Source organism: Theobroma cacao, chromosome 6 (genome assembly GCF_053813885.1).
Source record: "Theobroma cacao isolate CCN51 chromosome 6, ASM5381388v1, whole genome shotgun sequence".
NCBI lineage: Eukaryota > Viridiplantae > Streptophyta > Magnoliopsida > Malvales > Malvaceae > Theobroma > Theobroma cacao.
Genome location: NC_142644.1, coordinates 935,891 through 955,918, shown reverse-complemented (window position 1 = coordinate 955,918; position 20,028 = coordinate 935,891). Strand labels below are relative to the sequence as shown.

Genomic DNA, 20,028 nt, shown 5'->3' with positions numbered 1-20,028 from the left:
ATGCTAAGCCTTGCGGGGTTTCGATCGGCATTTGGGATAATGAGTGCTTATCGGGACTTCGCGGCGGTTGTCACGGGCCTGATGGGGAGTTCCGGGTCGTGACAATATATATATGTATATGATTGATTATCCTAAATAAGTTCAATAAAAGTACAAGAAGTTCTTGTAATTTCTATCCATGTCTTCTTTTGGTCTTCCATCTTTCTTCTTATAAAGGAAAATTCATAAAGGTTTGTTTCTTCCTCAGACAAGCTATGAATTAACACGAACAAATGTGATACAGGAGTATACTATTAGATTATTATTATTTAGGAATTATAGGTTTAAGAGAATTCTCTTTTTATTTAATTTACTTGCACTAGGATTTTAGGCTAGTCATGTTCTATTTAGTAATAAAACACTTATTTTATTTAAATATCTTGTTAATTACTCTAATTGTTTAGACAACTAGAAGTAGAGTTTTATTAGGATTTAGGGCTATCACATTATAAATAGCACCCTTAGGCTTAGTTATTATATATTCAAGTTGAGATTTAATAAAGAATATCTCCTTTAAATAAGTAATGCTTATTTTAGACTATTTTTAAAAGAGCAAAAAGTTCTAGTATTTTTGGCTTGGTCAACTAAAGTGGGAGTTTGGTTATTTTTCACCTTAATCGGGTTTATATCCTTGTTAAGATTGGTGTCTTCACAACGTCTCGGTGTCTTCACAATGCCTTGGCGTCAATTTGGTATTAAAGCGAGAATATCATTGTTCGTTACGTAGTTCGAGTTCTTATCATTGTCGAACTTCAACTTTCCTTATATGGGTAATTTTGTCTTTTTTTATTGTTTTATAGTTCTATCATCGATTTTTTTACATTGCGCATCGTCATTACCATGTCATCAACATATCATCATTGCCATAATTGTCGTTTTTCATTTTAGCCCACAAAATGCCACCAAGATTGCAACAAAGAAGACATGGATCATTATTTTTTATTTTTTCCAATCTAGTGAGAATGATATAGAAGTATATTATATTATTATTATTATTTAAGAATTATAGATATAGTAGAATTTCCCTTTTATTTAATTTACTTGCACTAGGATTTTAGGTTAGTCATGTTCTATTTAGGATTAGAACACCTATTTTATTTAAATATCTTGTTAACTACTCTAATTGTTTTAGACAACTAAAAGTAAAGTTTTATTAGGATTTGGGGCTATCACACTATAAATAGCACCCTTAGACTTAGTTATTATATATTCAAGTTAACAATTAATAAAGAATATTTTCTTTAAATAAGTAGTGCTTATTTTACCTAAACTCTTTTCAAAAGAGTAAGAGGTTCTAGTATCTTTAGCTTGTCCAACCAAAGTAAGAGTTTGGCTTGTTTTCACCTTCATGGGGTTTCTAACCTTTGCAAGATTGGTGTATTCACAATGCCTTGGCGTCAAAATGACTTTATAATTGCAATTTATCAGGATCTTTTTCATCAATAGTGGACAAATATACAATCATTCAACTCAAAGGTATATAGGGGAGAAATATACATCTTCAAACAAAAAGCACAAATTTTGTCGACAATGAGCTTGTCAAGGTTAAAAACAATTTTTGGTAATACATTAATACATTACATAGGGAGATACAATTACATCCTACACCAAAGAATTCGAGTACTTCTACAACAATGCAAGAAGTTAAGAGGCAACAAATCATTTAATGATGCTAATTTTATTAGCTTGCGCCTTGGATCTGGTTTTAACAGCCTTTTTTGGCACTTTAGTTGTTAAAGCATACATCTTTACAATAAACAATTCCATAAGGAGTACTTTCTGGTCCTATTTTCAAAACATAAACAAATAAAGAACAAAAGGATGCATTATGATACTTGAAAACCTTAAACTGAATTGGGGGATTGCAAACAAAACATGCCCCTATTTCTTATGGGAACTTTGAACATGCAACTTGAAACCACATCCTTGTTGATTCAACTTGACAACATAAAATAAGAAAAAGGGGACACAAAAGATGATATGATATCTAAAACTAACCAAACAATATAGATCAAACAACACCTCTCACTAATATTATGTTTTTTGGGGACAATTGAAAGTCACTAGAATGTAGGCTTGACAATAGGAGAAGTCGTCTTTTGTCCTATAAAGCCTGCACCTATCATTAGAGTTTTAGCTAGACCTTATAGTTTTAAAGTTTCAAAATCCAAATGTTCAAACTTATCCTTAGAGACTTAAACTTATCAAGCTACTTAGTTGTTAAGACAATGCAACCTAAGAGGTTATTAGTGCATGATCTATATAAACTTATCAGTTTTAGACATGTCATCTTAAAAAGGAATTAGCAACGGCTTATTAAGTGGTCAATATGCAATAAAAGGTTTTTTTTTTTTATTTCAAACAAGTGCCATCCACATTGACAAAATAAGTCCTTGAAGTATAAATTGGATCTGGTTATGCTTTGATCTTCTTTATCCCAAACAAATCCTGCAAACAAGTGATATGATGGTTACTAGGTGAGAAGACAAAAAAGGAATAATGTAGAGAATCAGCCGTATTTTTGTTTCATTCATTACTAGTCATATATACAATACCCCATATTATATACATGGGTTGCTAGTAGAGAATCAACCGTATTTTTATTTCATTCATTACTAGTCATATATACAATACCCCATATTATATACATGGGTTGCTAGCTGAAGCATCTAGAAAGAGAAAGAAAATTGTTATCTACCGTTACACATACCGTCAACAAGAATAAAGAAATCTAACAGAAAATGTTAGCTATTTACATATTTATCTACACATCATTAAGGTACTATAGTTCCAAGCTTTTGATAATGTAGAGATTGTACTTGTTTTTACCTTTTTAATTGCAACCTCTTAATCCTTATGAGCATCACAGTATTCTCAATCATAAATAATCTTTGAGACTTTTCCTAAAGGTGAGCATGCATGTCTTGATTGCTCATCTTGCCAAATAGAGAGTTAGACTATTTTGGCAGCTAGGCTTTGGTAAACAGATCAGCAAGTTATAGGTTAGTAAATACGTATTTTGGATTTATAAGTCCAACAAGTACCTTTTTTCTAATGAAGTGGCAGTCCATCTTAATGTGCTTGGTTCTCTCATGAAAGGTTGGATTCTTGCATATATGGATTACTAATTGGTTGTCACAATAAAGATTTACCACTAATGTATGCTTAATTCTGAAATCCCATAGCAAGAAAACTAACCACATCGATTCACAACCAGCTAATGCCATAGCTTTATACTCAGCCTCATTAGAGCTTCTAGCAACAACACTTTGTTTCTTGGACTTCCAATTGATTAAAGAATTTCCTAGGAACATTGCGTATCTTGTGACAAATTTTTTGGTATCACAACATCCTGCCTAATCACTATCAACATATACTTGTAGTTGCAATGAAAAATTTGCAAGAAATATGATTCCTTGTCCTAGTGCAGCCTTTAGGTATTTTAATACTCGATATGCAGCTTGTAGGTGAGACTTTCTTGGTTTGTTAGTAAATTGTGAAAGAGCTTGCATTGCCAAAAGTGATATCAAGCCTTGTAAAGGTTAGATAGATCAACTTGTCAACTAATTGCCTATATTTACTAGGATCTAATACTTGCTTTGCATCATCAGTCTTTGTCAGCTTGCAATTATAATCAATTGGGGTTGTAGCAGGTTTACAACCTAGCATTCCATGTTTATTTAATAGATCTAGAACATATTTCCTTTGACACAAAAAAATGCCTTTATTGCATCTTGCTACTTCCAAGCCTAGGAAGTACTTTGGTGTTTGTATGTCTTTAAGTTTAAAACTTTTATGCAAATGATTTCTATCATTGCAAGGTCTAGACTTGAGCTAGTTATCACTATGTCATCAACATAGAGTAGTAAACCAATGAACTTGTCCCCAGAATTCATGGTAAAGAGAAAGTAGTCAACTTTAGATTGCACAAATCTATAATTCATCAAACGTTCTGTGAATTTTGTATTCCATTACCTTGATGCCTGTTTAAGGCCATACAAGAACTTATGAAGCTTGCAAACTAATCTAGCATTGGATGCGTATTCCCTTTTGACAATATACCCTTGAGGCAAATCCATAAAAACATCCTCATGCAAATCACCATATAGGAAAGCATTGTCAATATCAAGTTGTGAGAGATGCCAACAAATATCAGTTAAAGCAAAGAACATTGGAACTATGGTATGTTTAACAACAAGGCTGAAAGTTTCATTATAATCAAACCTTTCTCTTTCAATAAAATCCTTGGCTACCAACCTTGCTTTATACCTCTCAACAGTTTCATCAACATGCAATTTTACTTTGAAAACCTATGTTGTTTAATTTTCTACCCATGCAAGTATACATATCGTAAAAATATTATAATGATGAGTAGAGTGTCGATCCCACAGAGAATTGAATTAATTCTTTCTATTAATTACTAAAATTACACACCCTAATTTTATCCAAACACTAAAATTTTGAATTAGAAAAATAAAATTTAAAAACTAAAACTACTATAAATTTACTCAGCAAAATTACTTTTCTAAACTTGATTGACTTTTAGACCTAAGATTATGGTATCCCTCAATACTTCATCTGATTATTGTCTCTCTCTCTCTTAACTTAGCTTAATGGATTAAGTTGCTAACCTAGAGTCATAAATTATTTACAAGTCTTTGTCGAGTTTCTCATAAAAATATATCTCTCAATTAATTTACTATTTTCTATGCAAATTAAATTAGAGAAAGATTCATTAAATTTAGGCTCTAATTCTAGCTACATATGGCTTATAGGTGTATATCTACCCTATATGCAAATTAAATCACCTAATCAACTAAGTGCATTCGATCATACGCTATTCTATTTAAAGTTTACCTAAATCTCCTTCGTCAAAGTTTAACTTAGGTTTCCAATTCAATCTAATTGGTGATCAGGTAATTAGAAGCATTAAGAACAGAATAAAATAAATAACTTAAATCCATCAAACATAACCAAAAGAGAGATAAAAAAAATTAGACTACGTATTGAGTTCAATCAAAATCTTAGATAAATAAATTAGTTCCCCATCAAGTCACACATCATCATCAAATAAATTTTAAACATTGAAACTAAGCTAAGAAAAATCAAGAATAAAGAAACTCCAAAAGTGAAACTCTTGATCTCTAAATCTTCTTGAATCTTTCAGTTTCTTTTTAGCTCCAATGATACTTTGTTTTCAATGATTTTGTGACTTGAATCTCAGTTGTCAATCTGGTGTCTCCTTCTTCTCTCTAAAAGTCCTATGAAAGGTTGTTTTTATAGTACTTTGAAGTTGGGTCAAGTTAGATGAAGCAAGAAGTCAATTCAAATTAAGATTTCCTCATCAGACTATGTGAGTGGTAGCCTCGACCCATTAATTAGTAGAAATTGCAATTACTCTTGGACTGCTGTAGTGCTTCAACTTTGATAAGATTTTTGATCACCTTCCAAGCCGAATTAGATGAAATGGTAAACATGAAAGTTGTATCTTTTTCTCTTAACTTTCCAATGGTCCAAGAATCATCCATTTGGAGCTTTGTAGAGAGAGTTATGATCAAAATACCAAAATATGTGCAAGGAAAGTCTGCACCCTGAAATTGCTCTCCTTCTTCCATTAAAATTCTTCCTTCATTAAAAACCTACAAAAGCACGAATAAATTAACAACAACCTATCTTAATCACATTAACACCCAATTAAGCATAAAATTAACTAAGATTAGATTGAAGCATCTAAATTAACTAATTTAAAATAATTAAATAAAATCCACTATTTTTTATGCATTACTACAAGAATTAAGTTAAATTATTATCAAAATTAAGTCCAAATAGCTCTATATCATAGAGTTATCAACCCACTTATAGTCAACGGGTTGAAAACTAGAAAGAAGAGACATGAATGTCCACGTCTTATTTTCTTCTAAAGCCTTTAATTCTGTGTACATGGCATCCTCCCCCTTAAAAAATTAAATAACCCGATGATAAAAGGTAAGTTATGGATTATCTGATAATGCTATAGTGTAGCTTTTATGAGTACTGGAAAGTTTTGTAATGGAAATATGGTTTTGTATAAGATGTGCAGTGATGGTTTTAAGCAATGCAAGATTACAAGAAAATGAGTGATCATAAACTACAAGATATTTGGGAAGTTTCTTTTGTCTAGTACTTTGCCTTTAAGGTTGGTTCGTGAGAAAAATTAAGGATTGAAATGGTATTCTCTGTATCAAGGTTATAATGGTCATTTTAAAGGAGGGTTCTATGATTAACAGAATCAGAAAGAGGCTCATCATCATTACCTATATCATGAAGATAAGGTGAACTTGAAGTAGAAACTGGTGTAGATGAAGTGCAATTAACAATGGTTGATGCATCATTATGACTTACATGATCAGTATGCAATGTTGAAAAATCAGTGTTGGAAAAGAACTATTAGACAAATCAATGATGGGCTTGTGGTAATTTTTAATGTGGAATCATTGATGTCATTCACAGTGTTCACTGGATATCTTAAAAAATACACTTTTTAGCTTGATGTTGAAACTTTCTTCTATCTTTAGAAAGAGTTGAAGCAAAACATAAGCACCCAAAGACCTTAAGGTGAGAATAAGAAAAAATTTTGTGATATAACATCTCATAGGGTTCTTTTGTTATTAAAAACACTTGTAAGAATTCTATTAATTAAATGCGTTGCTGCTACAACAACATGTTCCCAGAATCTAATAGGTAAGGATGATTGAAATAATCAGGATCTAGCCACAATTATTAAATGTTGATGCCTTCTTTTAACAACACCATTTTGTTGAGGTGTTTCTACGCAAGACAAAGTATGTATTATTCTATTAGAAGCATAAAATTTAAACAAGTTAAATTTTGTCCCAATGTCTGAACTTAGCTCCTTTATAGTGCTATTGAATTGGTTTTTTAACATATTAGAGAAAGAAGGTATAATGGATGCAACATCAGATTTAGATCTCATAAGAAAAACCCAAGTGAATCTTGTGAAATCATCAACAATGGCAAGGAAAAATTGATGTCCATGTATTGATTTAATATAGCAAGGTCCCCAAACATTAGTGTGTATTAAATCAAATGGAGCTTTGGAAGATTTCAAATGTACTAGAAAAGGTAAACATTTTTGTTTAGCTAAAGGACAAATATAACAAACTAAATTTTCCTTATAAGAGACATCAAGACAAACTTGAATTATATGAAACACCATCGTTGCATCATTCAGATATCACGGCATATAGACGAATTGGGTGTGCAGGTCTAAGCCTCGATGATAGGACTTTTTGAAGGAGCTTACAAAGGCGAGTTCCTTTAGAAAATTTCCTAGGTGAGAGGATACTTTCGAGTCCCACCAGTTTGATGGGAAGACTCGAAGAATGTCCTTAATAAAGGGCTTTTGCTTGTGTTAGGATTTGTGTTCATGAAAATATTATTTTTACTTGTAGACGACTACCTTGATGATGAGATTTACTCGTTAAACTTACAAATGTGAGTTTCTCAAGTATTTCCCTGGTGAGAGAGTATCCTCGGATCTCGCTAGTATGATGGATGGATTTGGAAAATGTCCTTAATAACAGGTTTTTGTTTGGCATTATCCAGAGTTTATGCCATGCTTTTCATAATTGCATCATGTGCATGTCACACCCATAAAACCGAATAAAAATATTTTAATTTGCTAATAAAGTAAAGAATAAAATAAATAAATAATAATTAAGGAAACATAAGAATAAAAGTAAAAGTTAAGGTTAAAACAGGATAACATATGATTAAATGGTACCGTTCATGGAATGGGCATCAAGGGGGTACTAATCCTTCCTCGTGCGTAGCCATACTTCTGAACCCAATTCTAAAATTCGTAAACTAGGTCATTATTTTTTAGACGAATCTAAAATTAATTTATAACTTCATTGAATAGAATAAATTTAATAAGTGGCTGATGGCACCTAAATAAAAAAGATTAGTGATGACTCCTAGTTTTTCACATCTAGCGGATGGGTTCTTGGACCCACATGTTACGATAGTATCATTTTATGTAAGGGCTTTACCACTCCTCGATATAAGTTAACTTAGTTCAAATTGGTTAACTTGTAATATCTGCTTAAATTGTCTACATGTATAAATTCATGAAGTAATAGAGAAACTCGAGAGCCTTTGTTTTTTTTTTCACATATACTTTCTCTCCAAACTCTAACTAAAGGTAAATGGTTAATTCTAGTCTTAGTTGTTGTTATAATTTGTAAATGGCATATTTCAACAAAGTTTATAAGAGAAAAACATCACACCACAATGTCAAAGTTTAAATGCATATAACTATAAGAACATGTTTATTAGCAGGGTTCTTTTGCTGATGTTACCCTCTATTTATTCCTCCATGGTTGGATTTTCTTTATCACTCTATCGCTCTTTTGTTAATTCCTTTAGCTTTCAGCATGGATGGAGCATAGATTAATTCTGAATGAAAGAAGGCTCTAGTGCTGGTTCAACTTCTTCCTCCTAAAAGCATAGATTTTGTTGGGTTTTAGAAAAATACACTTCAGAAATATTATACTCTTCCAAGAAAATAAATTGTAAATTTTAGCATATGCAGTCTATGTATAATTTGTCCACAAACTATATAACTAAAAATTTCAATAATAAGGTTTACCAAGCACACAAAAATTTCATCTTACCTCTTAAAAAAATAAGATAAAGAAGTGTTCGCCATATGTAAAGTATAAAGCCTATTAGATTGGAATTGATCAAAGTAGATAGATTAATAATTTCCAATCAACGAAAGAGGTGGTAGATATGATCATGTGATGTGTATGTGTAATTTAGATTCTTATTTTCTTCTAAAAAAAATCAATAATATGGTATAGAAAAAATTTACATAGAAAATGATAGTGATAAACTTACTGTAGAAAGTATGCATTCGATGTGAGCAACAAATTGTTCATCACACTTGTCACAGCAATAGACATGATTTTTTGAGTTCCTTTCTTCTTCGCGAATGTTGCAATATTATTCTCCTGAATCGTCTTCCACAAAATGATCTTTAAGAGTCAAAGGATGAACGTGACATTTGGATTTAATTGAATGTGGTATGAGAATGCATTTGAAGTGCAAACGCATGCAGCACTCCATGCAGTAATAGGAAGGTGCACGACCAATATGGTTTTGGCATTTGTTACATATAATGTATGGATTTGCAGTATTTGGTCCGAAATAATAAAGATTATGCTGATGAGACTTCAATTTTAAGGCCAACTTCAAAGATTTAGCACAATCAAGATGAAGGCAAAAATCACACTATTGACAGCTATAACAAATGTTGTTAAAGATATCAAATCCACAAGCAGAACAATTACGATAGTAGTGAAATTGCAGATGAAGGGGGTGTAATGGATGAAATGGGTGTTGCATCTCCCTCATGTGTGCAAGACAAGATTCATGAAGGAAGGTGTAAGAACAATCATGACATGTATAGCCTGGACCCACGATTGGCAGCTTGCAAGCATGGCATTCCAAATATTTCAAATGGGGTATACGGTTGAAAAACTCTAGCTTATGACCTTGATTGAAAGGGCATACCTTGGAGAGTCTTTCCATCTCTATTAGCCTTTGGCTCTCATTTTTAGATGCAATTGGAGCAATGGCACATTTGACATCAAGTTTGAAATCACATAGAATGCACATGTAAACAAACCCACCAGAATGGTCCCTATATTCATAACATATAAATCCAGCTATGTTGGTGTAGAGCTTGAGAGGATGCTGGTGGTGAAGAGGGTATGACACCTTATAGAGCAATGTAGTGCATGTTTCATGTAGTAGTATTTGCAATCTTCACAAACATAGTGCTGATCAAAAATTTCCTAATAGCAAGCATTGCAGAAAAGAGTTTCATTTTGTTTAATATCCTCATTATAGCTAAGGGGATGTTGATGATCAAGTTTTTTAATCTGCATTAGTAAAATGAGAGTTAGCGAGGAAACTCATTGATCTTCCTCTATTTTTTTAGTAAAAGTCCATCATTAGTTTGTAATGCTGTCATAATATTTTATTTTCATTTGTAACTAAATAAACTCAATTTTTTCATTTATGTTTTTTTAAATTTATTCTAAATTTATTTCTCCATCAATACACCGCTAAAATATGAAAGGGATTTACCATTTAAGTACTATATTATATCCATGCGACTACATTCACATAATTGGAAATATATGTGGTAACAAATTCCATCGACATTCTATTGGCATGTTAATAGACGGATGGATTTGAAACAAATTAAACATACATGAATGAAAATGAAATATTACAAATAAGTCAAGATTAATAGTACAATTTACTATTTATTTTTATTTAAAAAACAAAAAATGATGAAAAAAGAAAATTTAAGATAAAAGTAGAATATGGATGTAATAATTAAATAATCAAATATATGAGTTCATTAATTAACATGATGCATGTACGTGTTTTTATTTTTATCCCAAAATTTTTACTAAAGCAGTCTCCAAATTAATTTTGAATATTGATATATTAGTAGAGGTTTCCTACCTTTATGATTGACATTATTAGTTTTTGTATTGAATTTTATTAAAATACATAAATGGTGTTTATTGCTAAAAATTCATTATAATATATAAATCCAAGCAATTTTAGACCTAAAGCGATGTAAATTAAAAAAACAAAACTCATATAGTGTTCTTCCTAATATTAGTGTTTCTCAAGTAATTGAATTTCTATGTTTATAAGATATTGTTTATATGTACTGTTGTAACATGCGGGTCCTGGAACCCGTCCGCTAGAAGTAGGCAAAAATCGAGTAATTAGAAGTCGCCACCAATCTTTTTATTTAGGTGTGATTGTCCACCTGTTAACTCGATTCTAATCGATGAAATCCTAAATTAATTTTAAGTCCGTCGAAAGAACAAGAATTGGTCTACGTTTTTTAGAGATGGGTTCGGGAGTACAGTTACGCACGGAGAAGGGTTAGCACCTCCGTGGAGCCCGTTCCACGAACGGTACCATTTAATCTTAAATTATCCTATCATGGCCTACATTGATTTTATTCTTATGTCTCCTTAGCCTTTGCCTATTAACTAATTATTTAGTTGATTGAGTCTTTTACTCGGTTTTACGTATGCACATGATGCAATCATAAAATGATGTCATGATTATTCAATTTTAAAACAATGAGGTCAACAATCGCTTATCGGGAAATCATTCGTAGACTATCCTAACACTTTGGTGAAGTCTCGACGTTTTCCTCACCTAGAGATATCCCAGGAAGAACTCGTCTCTACGAGTTCCTCAGGGAAATCCCATCATTGGGATTCTCGCCCCAATAACAAGAAGAATGTGGCATGCTATGACAGTATAAGATGATGATGCCTATATGATCGTGTTTATTGATTTAGTTAGTTAAAATTCATGTGATAATGTGTTTAATAGTTTAGGATGATTTATTGCCTTGTTTACATATTTATTATTATTATTATTTATATATATTATTTTTAACAACAATTATTTGAATTAATGAGTGTTGAAACATAGAGTTCGAATTTATCCCAACGCTTCGGTGAAAATCCGTCTCAAACTCCACACCTAAGTAACCCACCTGAAAGAGGCAACTTTTTGCCCCTTTTAAGGTGAAATTCTATCATTGAATCACTTAAAATAACTATTTTTATTTTATTTTATTTTTTTATACTAATTATATTTATATCATGTATTGTTATTTTTTTTATTTATCATTGGTTTTAAAATTAAGCTAAAAATACATTTAATTTGAGTAAAATGGGCTAGATTCAAAATCAATTAAAACAAGCTCAAATCCAAGGAGAACTATACCTTTTCGAGCTTAGATTAGCCAAAATTAATGACCCACAGAAGGCCCATGTAAAGCCCGACCTTATAAAATACTATTCATGACATACATGTGATGATAGCATGATTGCATGCTAGGAGAGTCCCAAAAAATTTACAAAAGTCGGTACCTAGAAGTACAACAAAGTTTATTTAATCCTCGAACTAGATCAAATAGGAATTTTAAGGTGAGATTAAGAGTTTCACAGTTCATGGATGACTTAAAATGGTAATTTGGAGTTTGAGGATCAATTTGGAGTCAAATCGGAATTTTCACTAACTAGGGGTAAAATGGTCATTTGCCACCTGGGGACAAAATGAGAATTTTAGAAAAGATTTTTTTGACCCCATTTGACTTATTGGAGTATAATTTGACTTATTGGAGTATGATTTGAGGTTTAGAAGTGAAAAAATGTTAATTTCGGTATAATTTGGAGTAAAAGGGTAAAATGATAATTTTACCACCTCAGGGGCAAAATTGTAATTTTCCACCACTAGGATATTTTTCCAGCACATGGTCTTCCTTTATCTTCATCTTTGACCCTTGACTAATCATGTGGTGGAGATAAAATATTTAAATTTTTAAAATTTTAAAAACGGACCAATGACATGATGCCACGTGTCATGCCTTTATTAATTTATTATTTTCCTTTTTAAAAGGGACAAAAATCAGCTCATCTTCCACCCCATGACCGGCCAAACCAGCAAGAAGAGAGAGAAAACAAAAACAAAACCCTAGAGAGAGAAAATCAAAGAAAAAGTGTGAATTTTCAAGAAAATTAAGTGAAAAAGGTGAGATTTTTCTATTAAGCTTGAGTTTTCTTATTCCCAAGCATTTCTCTTTATTTTCCATGATTAAATTACATGTTTTCATGATGAATTCAATTCTGAAAAAATGGGTTAGGAGAGAGAAAGTTGTTGGATTTATTTGATTTTAATTTATGTTAGTGTTTTTAGTTAGTTTAGCATATTTAGAAACAAAACAACAATAAAAGAATTTATTTTCTCCCCCAACCATTAATGGCTGAATTTACCATGTAGTGAGTGAGGATGAGTTTGATTTTATTTAGGAGAATTGGTTAAGGAATAATGAATTATGAGCCTAGAAAAATAATGGGAATTTTCGGAGCAAAAATATGAATTTTTACACACTAGGGGTATTTTCGTAATTTACTATCGAGACTAATAATTTGCACCACACTGAGAGACATTAAGTTAATTTGGGTGCAATTGAAGTATAGAAACTGAAAAGAATTAAATTGGAGTTTAAACGGACGCGTTAGGAATTTAATTGGGTGATAAGACGAATTAGGCCAATATTGAGTTTAGATAGTTACCAATGCATTTTTGCATTCCATATCATGCATTGGTAGTCGAAATTAGTTTAATTTTGATTTAGTACCAACTTGGTGAAATTCTCGATTTTGTACTGTGTCAAGGTGGTGAGTCCTCCGATAAAGGCAAGGAAATTGCATCCGAGGACCAGTAGACAGAGTGCTTCGAAAGTCTGCATTCTAGACATTGTGAGTAAACTTACTGTCATTTTAATTATCTAGGGTGGTTTTTATATGCTTTCATGAATTCTATGGAAAAAGGAATTTAAAAAGGTAAATTTCATGTTTTATGAATAAATGAGTTTCAATGAAATTAATTTATAAATTGTTTTGGAATTAATAATGATTTTGAAAAATAGAGTACACGGAGATTGTTAATTGTGACAATTTGATTGTTTAAATTGATTCGCTTATGATAAATCGAGCATGATTGGCTAGTTGGCAATTGTATTGAAATGCGAATTGTTTGGTTGTCTTGAAAAACTGCGAATTACAAAATTGTCATATCATGTTATTGAGTTTTATTATATGGTGGATTATATATTAATTAATCACTGCAGTAGGGGGTTTTTGTGGACTAGCCTTTTAGAGGGGCACGGTAAACCCCATTATATTCTTACCTCGAACGGAGAGGCGCGTAGGGTATCTCCTGGGGTAAAGTTTAGGGTTCACTTCACGCTAAACCACCACGTGAGGGAGAACTCAGCCAACGCCAAGGAACGGCTATGTTTTCAAAACAAAAACATGATTTATGTGAAATGTGAATTTTAATAGCCTTGACGGTCTCGGTAGGATGCCTCGGCCAAGGTGTCCCCGAGAATGGATTTATGGCACAAGCCTAAATGTTTATGAGATTCATAAGCCTTTTTACGTATTTTGAACGAGATGTGTTCTAATTGTATAACCCAGTTTATGATGATTTACTTTATTGTCTCCATGTACTCAGCTCTAGATGTTTATGATGATGTCTGTTTACTCATTGGGATTTTATAATCTCACCACCTCCTTTCCACCCATTTCAGGTTCAGTATAGACTGTAGATAGCTGATCTCATCGAGGACTACAGTAGGATCTGCATTTTCCAAACCGTAGGTTCACAGTCCTCTTTACTTTTGTTTATTCGGGGGCACTCTTGTTATTGTAAATTAAATTAAATATTTTGGCTTACTATATTTAAGTATGTATAAATTTATTTAGCTTTTACGCTATAAAAATTATTCACGTATAACTCTATAAATATTGTTTTATAAGAAAATAGAATATTTTACTTAATATTTTTTTTATTTTCTTATTATATTCAAATAACCATAATTTCGTTTTAAATGAAAATTTTAGACTTTTAAACTCATTTTGAATATGAATTATGTGTTTTGTACTTGTATATTACGTTTTAGCCAGTTTCAAAATTTTTGAGAAAAATGACCAAAATACCCCTGTGAGACGAAAAAATTAATATTTTATTTGTTTAAAGTTGGAAACAGCTTAAAATCTTTTAGAACACGATATTTGACAATGGTTGCTCACAAGGGAACAGAGAAACTGATAGTAAAGCCTTGCGGGGTTTCGGGTTGACATTCCGGGCAATAAGTGTCTACCGGGACACCACGACGGCTGTCACGGGCTCGAAGGGAGTACCGGGTCGTGACAGCCCAAAACTGCACCACGAAATCTACTCAGCAAGCCTGCAATACTGCTCTTCGAGACACACCATTTGGTGCCTGTAACACTACTCTATACGACGTCGTTTAGGCCTTAACCTTTTTAGTTCCCCACTCCCCTAAAATGGTGTCGTTTAGCTCTCTTATACCTGGTTATAAAAACCCCATTTTTATCCTTCCCTCTTCACTTTCTCTCTCTAGTCGGTCACTCTCTCCCTTTTCTCTAAAAGTTTTCTTTTTCTCTTTCTCTCAACTCCTCCCATTGACTTTCGCAGTCTCTAGATCTGACGTCGGCAACACTGCCTTCGCACCCCCTCGTTCCTCTCTTTTTCACTCAACCGGCGTCAAGCCTTTCTTCAGTGATCTCTCTCTCTCTTACTCCCTACCTCAGATCGGCAGATCTAGATCCCCAAAAGTCTCCCCTTTGTGCCGCCGGCCAGATCTCACTATTTCTACTTCCTAATCGCTGATTCAACCCCTTTTAGCCAAAAAAAAAAAAAAAACTCCCCTTTTTCGATGCTCAAATCGGGCTCTTCCTCCTTTATCGCCGGTCACCCAAAACCACCTATCCTCTCTCTCCTTTTAGCTGCCTAAAAAACCTCCCTCCCCTTTTGCCTACTGCCAACCCCTTTTTAAGAGCTGGATTGTCCAAAAATTTAGACAATCCAATGATGAAATCATACTCTTCTGAGCATGATTTCACAAGGCTCGGGCATAAATGGGAGCTAATTGCCGGAGGTAAATATTCCCCAAAATTTGACTACTTTCCAAGTGACTTAAATGCCCCGTAATGACGTGCCAGAGAGGGGGGGCTGAATACACGCTCAGTCTTCTCCCTGTTTTCTTCTCTTTTTTTTATTATTATTTTTTCATTTTTATTTTTATGTTTGGTTGATTTTGGATGGGTGTCTATAGTTGCCCCTCTTTGCATATTATTGAGAATCAAGAATAGTGCAAAGATGTAGACACTGTATCAGCTTATCTTGAGGCAAGTTTGTTTTAAGCAATTCAATCTAGGCTTGATCTACTTTGAAACAAGTTTGAAAATGAAATCCCTAAACTAAGTTAAAAAAAAATGAAATTTCTAAGCTTGATTTAGGTACGACTTATCTCAAGACAAGTTCAATTTAAAAATTAAAATTCCTAGACTTGATCTAGGCTCGACCTATCTTAAAACAGATTCGATTTAAAAAATTGACATGCCTAGATTTGATCTAGGCTCGACCTATCTTAAAACAGATTCGATATAAAAATTGCAATTCCTAGACTTAATCTAGGCTCGACCTATCTCAAAACAAGTTCGATTAAAAGATTGAAATTCCTAGACTTGATCTAGGCTCGACCTATCTTAGAACAGGTTCAATATAAAAAATTGAAAATTTCAGACTTAATCTAGCCTTGACCTATCTCAAAACAGCTTTGATTAAAAAATTAAAATTCCTAGACTTCATCTAGGCTCAACCTACAACAGGTTCGATTTAAAAACTCAAACTTAATCTAAGCTCGACCTATCTCACAACAAGTTAGATCTAAAAAATCTAATGTCAACTTCACAATGAAAAATTCAAATCTTTCTATCAAAGTTTTACGACCTCAACATTTTAAGTCAGGTGGATTCCTACTTTCAAAGCTTGGGACATTAATTTGGTTTCTTGTCTTGAAAATGACCATGTGCATGGCTAGGCTTGTATGCATGATTGAAATAATAGAATGCTTTCAAGTTTTCAAGTTTTCCTTTGTTTCATCAGATAAAAGTTGTAATACAGTGCATAGGACTTTTGATTTATGGCATTTCAGACTTGGACATGCTCAAATTGAAAGAATCAATGTAATAAATCAACATTTTCCAACAGTTAAATGTTCAAATGAGCTATTTTATGAAATCTGCCCTTTGGCTAAGCAAAGGAAGTTACCTTTTGTAATTCATATTCAGAGCACCAAAAGAGCTTTTGAACTGATTCGTATTGACATTTGGGGACTTTATGAGCCCCCACATTGCAAAATAAGAAATATTTCCTTACAATAGTGGATGGTTATTCTCACTTTACATGGATTTTCCTTATGAAAAACAAAACAGAAGTTTCAAGCATCATACATTCATTCAATGCCTTTGTTTTAAGACAATATGATCTTACAATTAAGTGTATAAGAACTGACCAAGGTCAAGAATTCAAACTTTTTGATTTTTTTGCAAAACAAGAATAGTACATCAGTTATCTTGTGTAGAGGATCATTAGCAGAATGGAACAGCAGAAAGAAAACATCAGCATATTCTAATGGTGGCTAGAGCCTTAATGTTCCATTCAAAGCTTCCAATCAAGTTCTGGGGGGATGCAGTCCTAACAGCAGTGCATGTCATAAATAGAATACCTACCATAGTCCTCAAAAACAAATCCCCATATGAATTGCTTCATAAAAAAACCACCATCCTATACACATGTTAGAGTGTTTGGATGCTTGTGTTACGTCTCTACCCTAACTCAAAATAAAAAGAAATTGGATGAGAGAGCTAGTAGATGCATATTTCTAGGTTATCTAAGCAACATAAAGGGGTATAGAGTTTATGATATCAATGCACAAAAGGTCCTCATTTCAAGAAATGTGATTTTTCATGAAGAGATTTTTCCTTTTCATACTTTACAGCATAATTCAACACATCAAACATTTCATCAAACACTTGATGGACTTGACAGATTTCTTGACCATTTTGACTCAAATCCAACGAATTTCAATCACCAAGACCTACAATCAGCTGAGATAAGCTCACCTGAACATGTACCATCAAGCCATGAACCTAAAACATCAAACACAAATGATTTGAATTAGCTTACCTCTGACACTGCTAGTGATCCTGCAACTAGTAGCACTGATGAAACTGAACCAGACCTTGTCATTGAACAACAGATGCCAATTAGAAAGAGCACTAGGCCAAAACACCTTCCTAAGTAACTAGAGGCATATCAACTTGACTCACCACATAAAACCAATACCATCACTTCACATCTAATTACCAAATATCTTTCCTGTCACCAATTGTCACCAGCACATAGATCATTTACTATCTTTTTATCAACTATATTTGAACCAAACTCTTACCAGCAAGCAGTAGCTCATTCTCACTAGAAAGAAGCCAAGGATATTGAATTGAAAGCATTGAAAGATAATGGAACATGGAGCATTGTATCATTGTCTTTAAATTGTCATGCAGTAGGGTACAAATGGGTGTACAAGGTGAAACTAAATGCTGATGGCAAAATGGAAAGATATAAGGCACGATTGGTTGCAAAAGGGTATAACCAAATTGAAGGGTTTGACTACCAGGAAACATTTAGTCTTGTAGCCAGACAAACAATAACGAGAATGTTTTTTGCCTTAGCAGCAGCACAGAATTAGCATTTGTAACAACTGGACATAAATAATGCATTCTTGAATGGTGAATTAACAGAAGAGGTTTACATGGAATTACCACAAGGGTACACAATCAAGGGGGAGTATCTTACTGGTTCAAGGTTACTTTGCAAGCTACACATGTCACTTTATGGACTCAAGCAAGCTTTAAGAGCTTGGAATTCAAAACTCATTGCATCAATTCTGAAGTATGGTTTTAAACAGTCGAATTCAGACTATTCACTTTTCACCATGAAGACACATAATGGAGATTTCATAACAGTTTTAGTATATGTGTCACGACCCGGAACTCCCTTTGAGCCCGTGACAACCGCCACGATGTTCCGATTGACACTCATTACTTGAAATGTCAATCGGAACCCCGCAAGGCTTTAAAATCAGCTTCTCATGTCCAACTTAAAATAATATTTTTAGAACATTGCGTAATTAATTTTTTTTTTCAGAGTAAAAACAAAATAAATTCTTACATACAGTAGTACAGATAACTAAAGTATGAAATTTAATTTACAGTGACATGTGAGTCCCCAAATGAGAAAACTGAAAGAAGGCTATGAACCTACGATTTTTGAAGTAGTCAAGTCAACTGAAGCCTTCAACGCTATCAGCTATCTACAGCCTATACTAAGCCTGAAATGGGTGGAAAAGAGGGTGGTGAGATTATAAAATCCTAGTGAGTAAACAAAATCATCATAAACATCTAAAGTTGAGTACATGGAGACAATAAAGTAAATTATCACAAACTAGATCACATCATTAGAACACATTTCATTCAAAATACGTAAAGAGGCTTATGAATCTTATAAAAACTAGGCTTATGCCATAAATCCATCCTCGGGGACACCTTGGCCGAGGCATCCTACAGAGACCACCAAGGCTGTTAAAAATTCATATTTCACATAAAACACATTTTTCGTTGGATATTATAGCCGTTCCTTGGCGTTGGCTGAGTTCACCATCACGTGGTGGTTTGACGTGAAGTGATCTCAAATATCATCTCAGGAGCTACCTTACGCGCCTCTACAATAGAGGTGAGCACATATAAACAGGGTTACCGTGCCCCTCTCATAGGCTGGTCCACGGAACCCGCCTACTGCAGTAAGTTAATAATTATCCCACCAATCAATAAAATTCAATAACATGATATGGCAATTATTGTAATTCATAGCCTTTCAAGGCAACCAAACAATCCGTATTTCAATACAATTGCCAACCAGCCAATCATGCTCAATTTATCATAAACCAATCAATGTAAACAATCACATTACAACAAATAGTAGTCTCCATGTACTCTATTTTTCAAAATCATAATTAATTTCAAAACAATTTATAAATTAATTTCATTGAAACACATGTATTCATAAAACATGAAAATTTACCTTTTAAAATCCATTTTTCCATAGAATTCATGAAATCATCTAAAAACCACCCTAGATAATAATAAGACAGTAAGTTTACTCATTATGTCTAGAGTGCAGATTCTCGAAATACTCAAACTACTGGTCCTCGGGTGTAATTCCCTTGCCTTTATTGGAGGACTCACCACCTTGACATAGTACAAAATCGAGAAATTCACCACATTGGTACTAAATTGAAATTAAACTAATTTAGACTACTAATGCATGATATGGAATGTAAAAATGCACTGGTAACTATCTAAACTCGGTATTGGCCTAATTCGTCTTATCACCCGATTAAATTACTAACGCGTCCAATTTAATCCCAAATTACTCCATTTC

At 33.0% G+C, this 20,028-nt stretch overlaps 1 long non-coding RNA gene across 1 annotated transcript; it reads left to right on the top strand.

Annotated features, from left to right (window-relative positions):
* Positions 1–12,583: 12,583 nt before the first annotated feature.
* LOC148761950 (uncharacterized) lies at positions 12,584–14,360 on the top strand. Its single transcript, XR_016026916.1, has 3 exons — positions 12,584–12,684; positions 13,332–13,415; positions 14,249–14,360. It is a non-coding gene; the product is annotated as an uncharacterized LOC148761950 (long non-coding RNA).
* Positions 14,361–20,028: the final 5,668 nt, after the last annotated feature.